This window comes from Peromyscus leucopus, unplaced genomic scaffold (assembly GCF_004664715.2).
Source record: "Peromyscus leucopus breed LL Stock unplaced genomic scaffold, UCI_PerLeu_2.1 scaffold_770, whole genome shotgun sequence".
Lineage (NCBI taxonomy): Eukaryota > Metazoa > Chordata > Mammalia > Rodentia > Cricetidae > Peromyscus > Peromyscus leucopus.
In genome coordinates, this window is record NW_023505696.1 from 83,985 (window position 1) to 92,688 (window position 8,704).

General features: G+C 36.5%; 2 pseudogenes; both read left to right on the top strand.

Annotated features, from left to right (window-relative positions):
- Nucleotides 1–5,273: 5,273 nt before the first annotated feature.
- Nucleotides 5,274–5,417, top strand: LOC114708984 (annotated as a pseudogene).
- A 621-nt stretch (nt 5,418–6,038) lies between these two features.
- LOC114708982 lies at nt 6,039–7,788 on the top strand (annotated as a pseudogene).
- Nucleotides 7,789–8,704: the final 916 nt, after the last annotated feature.

The window sequence follows — 8,704 nt, forward strand, 5'->3', positions numbered from 1 at the left end:
AAGTTTTAGGTACACAATATTTGGGAACCAATACACCACAATACATTAAGTTTTGATTGTAAGCAACAGAAAGTTTATTCTTCTGGTTGGTAACCTGTACCATGGCCTCTATTTTATTACTAATGTAGTTTAAACCAATTGTACTATGATGTATCCAGGTTTTTAAATATAATTACTTTATCAAAATTTATTAAACCAATTATTTTATTAGACTTTTAATCTCCACTCCTTTGTAGTGTACACACACACACACACACACACACAACACACACACATATGGATAGGTGTATGTTCATTTCTATTCTATAATAATGTATACAGGTACAAGTTCCAAGATTTCTGAGTGTCCTATTAGAACATAGCACATGCATGATGCACACACAGGATCTCTGTGAGTTCAGCCAGCTGTCACAGATAAATCCAGAAGCACAAAACTAAAAAAATGTCTTAAAAAAAGAAAGAAAGAAAACACAGCCACAATATCTTCATTTTTGATTTATCTTCAAATGCATCTTTCTCTAACCTCAACTGTAATATTTTCCACAGTGTTCTCTTGTATGTGTGTAGCACACAGGACTGGTTACTGGGGTTGCAAGGCCATGTCTATATCTGTGAAGTTCTCCAGAATTCCCTAATGAATTTAATGGAAGTGGTCACTTTTAAAAAGACAATATAAACCTTTGTTTAAAAGCTTACTGAAGTGCAGCATTATTTCAGTTACATTCTTTTGTTGGTGTCAGTTTCAACCCTTATCCTATCTTCTCTTGTCCTCAAAAGTATTGTGTGAATCCTGGGGTCAAAATGTCACTGTGAACAGATTTTAGTGACTAATTCCCACACTAAATTCTAAACTTCTTCAACTCTGTATTAAAATGACATACTGAAAATAAGCTTTGGAGATGAGATGCAGGATATAATTCATATGCCTTACAGATCCTGTGGGAGGTAATTTCCTGACAGTGCATAATTATTAAGAAGGGAATGAGAGTACTTATGAATATGCCCCTCATTTTAAATTCTTATTTCATATATATTTCTCAGAACTTTCCATTTTACCTGTCAGAATACATTTCACCTCCCAGGTCCCCAGTTCCTCAATTATGCAGTGATAAAATAATCACGGCCTCCTTAGTTACTGGTGATACAGAGTCAGAACACCTCAACTCAAGAGTGTATGCAAATTATGAGTTCCCATACATTCTACAACACCATGTCAATATGAGGATTGCCTCTGATAGTATGAAAGTCATTTGAAGATATAGAATATAAATAGAGACAATCGTTGGGTTGCCAGCCTGTTCGTTGGATGTCAATCTGCCTGGTGACACCATCACTAACATAAGAGCTTGCATTTAATTTCAATTTGTGAATTTAAATAATTTTGTAAACTAGTGAAGTTGTGTATGTGAGTGTGCGTATGTTTGGTTTGCATGCCTGTGTGTATGTGTGTTCTCATGAGTCTGAGTGCATGCACATGTGGGCATGTAGAGACCAGATATTAATGTTGCATATATTCCTCATGAGCTCTCCACTCGATTTACTGAGGCAGAATCTCTCATTGAATGTGGAATTCCCTGGTTATTTCAGATAGTCTGGCTAACCACCTTACTGTAGGGATCCAGGCTTGGCTTCTATCTGGTGGATGACAGCATATCTGTAATAGGTGCTGGGTGCTGACATAGTCCACAGAATTCTGGAATGACCACATTATTGAGCTCCCCACTGGCTGTAAGGCTGCCCTGGTCCTATATTCCTAGAGCAGTACCCAAGTCTCATTCTTTGAACTAAGTGGATCTCCATGAGTCCCATCACAGTGAAATACAGGTGAACATCTAATGGTCTCACTGATCAGTGTCTACCCTGTTTCAACTTTCAACTCCTCTGAACTCCATCCAAAGATGAGGTAGATGAACAAATAAGACTCGATTTGGTCCTGAAGCTGGTGGATTTGATCTTTGCTTTTTCCAAAGAAAGAACATTTTATGAAAGCAACAAGGACTATCTTACACTTGAATCACACAGTTTTGTATAAATAGCATTTGGTCAATTCTAAGCATAAACCAAACAGAGGTAAATTTGAGATAAGGTGTTTATAATTTATAAGAGAGGCTAGATAGATGGCTGAGAGGCAAAGAATACTTTCTGCTCTTACAAAGGACCTGGTCATATGGTGGCCTATAACCTTCTATAACTCCAGTTCCAGGGAATTCAATACCTTCTTCTGGCCTCTACTGGAACCAGGCACAGATGTGGTACACAAATATATGTGCAGACAAAATACTCATATGCTCAAAAAATAAATGACTATAAATTGCATAGAATGTTTTCATACATACTTATTAGAAAAATAGTTTTGATAAAAGTCACTCCAATGACTGACAATACAACTATTGTTATGAAACTTTGTTTGATATGACTTATGAGAAAATATCAAGCTCTTATATAAAATTCTCTTCTCTTCTGTTTCCTAGAGGTTCTACTCTCATCCAAGAGAATTCTACTTGATTATGTCTTAACTATTTCCAAAATAAATTCTCACAGATTTGTTCTAAAACATATTGATTAAATTTAGAGGAAAATAAATGTTCTACAACATGTTGATGGTGCTCAGAACACACTGCCACCAGCTGCCTTTTCAAACTGAAGGAAAAGTGACATCTTTTCCAAAAGAGAAGAAATAAAATAAAATAAAATACAAATGTGACCAAGTCAGACAGTATGCACCATGCAAAGGGATATTTTAAAAATACATAAGGGCTTGACTATTCTACAAACTCAGCATGACTTAATCTTAATAAAACTAGTGTTTATAGAGGAAGATTGTACTCTGTGAGTAGAATTTGAAAAGGTTTGATTTTTTGCTCTGTTCACACAAACTTATGATGCACATGATGTATTGGTATTCAATAACATGAGATGAGAAACTGTGTGTCTTTCATCCTCCAACATGAAGCAGCAAAGTCAGTATCATGGCTTGAGTCAGTTTAAGGTTGGATGCAGCATCTAAGCAAAAATAAAAATCACTCAATTGAATTTTTCTAACTTGGTAAACAAACTTGGTACAATTCCGACAGAGCTAACTGAAAAAAATTAGAATAGTCAGTCTTAAAGCCAACATAACTAAAGTAAGCTAGAATGTTCACATTGATTTTTTTTCATTGTTTTAACCCAAACATGGTTTGGACAGTATGAATAGTGCTAATGTTAATTGCTAATTCAATCATATCTAGGGATGTGGTTATGTGTCCCCTCAACAGAGAAGATTTGGGCACAAGATATCATGGGAGCTACCTTTGAGACAGCCTGAATGAATTGTGTTAGGAGAAAAAATGTGGACATTGCCATCCTCCATGCAGGCTATCACAATAGAGCAAAAATGTCCATTCATGCCAAAGAGAGTTGTTGTTTACCTTTGGGAGCACTTAATAAAAGGTGGGAACTCAGCTGTGGAAAAATTAAATTATGTTTTCATTATTAATGTCTTAAAATATTTCTTCATCTCAAGGACACTTCCATTCTTCAGTAAAGTTTACCTGAATGCATCTTGCCTGGATGATTGCAGTTTCCCTTACCCTGTCTACTTTTAAAAACTGAATATTGCTTAAAATATTTAAAATAATAAAATCCCCACATTTCTTAAATTCAGGAATAAGTTCATAGTATCTGTGTGCACAAAATGCATAATGAACCTTGAGACATAGTGACTTACTTTGTCATTTTTATCTACCAATGTGACTTACTGAGTTTTTCTTTGTATACATATTAAACAAGAAAAACATCCCAAAGTCCCCAAGTCCCCAATGCGTATTTAATTTAGATCTATGAGAACCTATGTATCTGGGATTCCCAGAGAACAGATTGTTTAGGGAAATTTTAGTACAACATGATGTGGCAAAGTTAATCAACTCCATCTAAACTAAAATGTACACAACCAATTTTCTTCTAAACAGTGATTATGTGACTTTGAAAAAAATAAACTTCTATCTACAAAACAGTGTGTAATGTGCTTTTAAAACACCAACTGATGGAAGATTATGAATCTTGAGATAAGATAAGGAAAGCCAATTTCCTCTTGCTAAAAAAAATTACCTCCTTGTAACAAAATGTATAGAGTTCATGAAATAGAATTTTCCTATTTCCCCAAGTCTTTTCCCATACCTAATTATACTTTGAATCAGGCCTCTCACCTCATCAGCCATCAAAAGGTGAAGCATATATTTAGTTAGCATCAAGACTTCTAATCCATTTACTATTTTTGAAAAACTGAAAGCCATTTGTATCTCTCTAGCTATAGCTCCTGGCCATTGTTGTCGTGTTGCTAGAGACTTTCCACCCTTGTCATGTATTTGCAAATAACTGGGCAGAAGGAATAAGTTAGTAGTTATGAGATTGACCATGCTGTTCACAAAACCTAGAAATTGCATCAACTGGTACTCTCATGACTATTTTGACCGCTGTGTAACAGAGATTCTACTTGAGACAAGTCTTCCAGGAACTACAGAAGAAAGATTTGATGGAGAAAATGCAGTTTTCAGTCCCTTTAACTCCACTTGAATGCATTTTAAGACGTGATGGCGGACAGGCCGTGCTACCCATTTTCTGCTGTTCTTAAGCCAGTGTTTTATCCCAGAGCTGATTGCTCTGGTGCTGAAATGACAGCTCACACATCTACCCACTGCAAGTATCACTGGGAGCATTATGTCATTACTATGGCTCTTATTAAACTGGATGCTAACTTTCTACAAAAACTGTATCTGTTCTTTTCCAGTGGAGGTTAAGAATGAGAGTAGCTGCCTTCTATTTTTAAATATGGCCTATGTTGTCCTTTGTAGCATTTATCAGGGTAATAATCCAAGTTTGACATTAGTAACCCACATAGAACCTGGGGCTCAAAAAATGTTAAAAATTTGTTTTAGGACACTAGAGAGATGTCTCAGTGCTTAAGAGCACTGCCTGCTTTTCCAGAGGTCCTGAATTCAATTCTCAGCATCCATATGGAAGCTCACAACCTTGTGTAACTATAGTCCCATGGGATCAGACACACTCTTCTGGTGTGCAAATGTACATGCAGACAAAAACACTCAAATACATAAAATACAGAAATAAATACATCTCAACAATTTCTTTTAGGCTACAAACCTAGCATGTGTATTTGACCTAGCATTTGAATTGTAAATCTTGCTGTTGTCCTTAATTAGTCTTCTCTCCATTCATCTGGGGTCTTGAATTGTGAGTGTCAGCATTTTCTAGCTGTCTACTCTATACTCACACCTTCAGCTTCTCGGCCTTTTGGCTAAGATCAAGTGTAGTATACTCACACCTTCAGTTATGAGACTTTCTTTAAATATCATCTTGTTAAGCTGCTATCAATTTGTTCATAGCCTCTGAAATTTACCATTATTTTGTTCAGTTTTTTTTTTCTCTTGTCTTGGCAGACTCCAGTTTCTTGTTACTAGCCTATTTATACCTTGATGTTAATATCATTCGATTGTTCCTCCAATCCCCTGACACCAGCTCCAGGAATCTACACAGTCATGTACACAGACTCACTATCACTCCAAACCATTTCACACAAGAAATGGGAAACTCCAACAACTCCCTCCTAATAGAGCTGGTTACCATCCAATCTCTGCCTCTCTTCCTGTCTTTAAGCCACTTAAAAACAAATGATCAATCCAGTCACTCTGACCCCAGTAGAAAGAATCAGTTGGTGCTTGTCATGAACTCCAAAGCTATGAGCTCAAATTTGCCAGATAAACCTGATCATGGGCAGTGGGGTACACAGTAGGGGAGGCAATAGGAAGCAGTTAGTGTCATAATTTTGATAATTGAGATTTTTTTTACCTTCTGATTCTCATAACTTCTCGGGAATTCTGAGCAATCTGTAGCTCTGCAAATAAAGTTTGTCACTTATGGTGGGATGCTTCTGTTAGTTTTTAGTTCAGTCTTCCACATCAGATTCAGGTCATTTAGACTGTACCTATAAAAGGTACACTATGGCATTGACTACTTCCTCATTCTCTTTGCTTCCTGCATGAATGGGGGTGATAATTTCCTTTGCCAAAAGTGAAGATGTCCCTTGTACATCAACTTATGAAGAGCCTAGTGCAGGACTGACAAAGGGGATGCATGCCTACAGAAAGTTGCTTTATGGAGTAAAGGAAATTGATGTGAAAGTGCCTTCTGTTTTTAAGCTTCTAATTAAAGAGATTCTCAACCCATTTTACATTTTCCAGCTGTTCAGTGTTGTCCTGTGGAGCATTGATGAATACTAATACTATGTTCTAGCCATTTTGATTATGTCCATAGTATCCATTATAAGCTCACTATATTCCATTAAGAAGCAATATGTTATGTTACATGACATGGTGGCAACTCAGTATGGTGAGAGTTTCAGTTTGTAGAGTAAATGAAGGAATAGAAGAAATCTTTCTACAGACCTTGTGCCGGGAAATGTCATGATCATTCCATTAAATGAGACAGTCATGCCTTGTGATGTAATACTAATTAATGGTACTCACATTGTAAATAAAAGCATGTTAACAGGGGAAAGTGTTCCAGTGATAAAGACTAACATGCCAAATCCTTCAGTGGATGTAAAAGGAACGGGGGAGGAGCTCTATAGTCCAGAGACAACAAGTGACACACACTGTTCTCTGGGATGACTGTTATTCAGACCCGTTTGTACATTGAAAAACTTGTGAAAGCCATAGTAGTTAGAACAGGATTTAGTACTTCTAACAGACAGTTTGTTCATTCTATACTGTATCCCAAGCCAACTGATTTTAAACTCTATAGAGATGCCTTGTTTCTACTGTGTCGTGTGGTGGTGGCTTGGCATTGGGCTTATCTACACAATCATCAATAGCATTTTAAATAAGAAAGAAGTTCAGAAAATAATTACTAAGTCTCTTAATATCATTACAATTACTGTGCCACCTGCACTTCCTACTGCAATGATTGCTGGGATTGTATATGCTCAGAGAAGACTGAAAAAAAGTGGGGATTTTCTGTATCAGTCCCCAAAGGATAAATATCTGTGCACAGCTGAACCTTGTTTGTTTGACAAGACTGGAACTCTTACTGAAGTTGGCTTAGATCTGTGGCAAATTCAGCGAGTGGAAAATACCTGATTTCTTTTACCAGAAGACAATGTTTGCAGTGAGATATTGGTAAAATCTCAATTTGCTGCTTGCATGGCTATTTATCATTCACTTACAAAAATGAAGGTGTTCTTTCTGGTGACCCACTCAGTTTGAAAATGTTTGAAGCCATTGGATAGATTTTGGAAGAAGCAACTGAAGAAGAAGAAACAGCACTTCATAACTGGATTATGCTCACTGTGGTTCATCCTTCCAAACAGCTGCTTCCTGATCTACAACTGCAGGAAACCAAGAAACGGAGCTGTTTGAACTTCCAGCTATTTATGAGATAGGAATTGTTCAGCAGTTCCTATTTTCTTCTGCTTTACAACAGATGAGTGTGGTTGCAAGGGTTCTAGGTGACAAGAAAATGGATGTCTACATGAAAGGAGCCCCTGAAGTCATTGCCAGCCTTTGTAAACCTGGAATAGTTCCAGTTGATTTTGAGAAAGTTTTAGAAGATGATAGCAAGCAAGGCCTTCGTATGATTGCTCTTGCACACAGATAATTGGAGTCAAAACTGACATGGCATAAAGTACAGCATATTAGTAGAGATGCCATTGAAAATAACATGGATTTTATGGGATTGATTATGAAGCAGAACAGAGAACCACTGCCAGCCACTGACACAAGAAGTAAGATGTAAAGATACAGGTAAGCCACAAGCCACATGTCAAGGTATAGATTTATAGAAATGGGTTAATTTAAGAAACAAGATCTAGCTAGCAAGAAGCCTGAGCCATTAGGCCATACAGTTTTAATTAATATAAGCCTCTATGTGTTTATTTGGATCTAAGCAGCTGCAGGCCCAGGTGGAACTGGAGAAAACTCCAGCTACACCAATGCAACGGCAAGACCATTGACTGGTCACTCTAAAATCATGAGCCAAAGGATGCTTCCCCTCCTGGAATCTTATTTCTCCAAAGAATTTGTTACCGTGGTGGAAAGATGGTTAATGCAGAAGAATGAATGCAGTTTGTTTTTGAATTTTCATTTTTTATGTTTTGCTATACTATTTGTTTTACTCTTAGTAGGGAAAAAGGGTGCAAGATTTTTATAAAATTATAATTTATTAATTTCACTATGAGATCAGATATAAGCTAACATTGTGCTTTTCCTATGTTCCTGATGATCAAATCTCTTTTATTCCAACAGCATGAAAAATAGACTTTATCATATATATATTATATATGTATATATATGTATATTATGTATATATGTGATTTGATAAATCCATGTGCCAAAATTTAAGGATGTGTCCATTTTAGAAAGTGAAGTTATTGGAACATGATAAGTGCTTTATAGAAAATATCTCACACAGCACCTACCCATCTCCTCTTCCTGCATTCCACAATATGAAAACAGCCCTTCTTCCTCTGGCACAAGGGCTTATAATTCAAAGTGTCATCTTGGAGCACAGATCAGGCCCTATCTGGATACTGAATTAGTCTTAGTGTTCTCAGATACTAGAAACAACAGAAATAACTTTATATTATTTAAGTCCCATGCCATAGATTTCATCATACAATTCACAAACTAAAATGTTCATTGGATCTGATGTT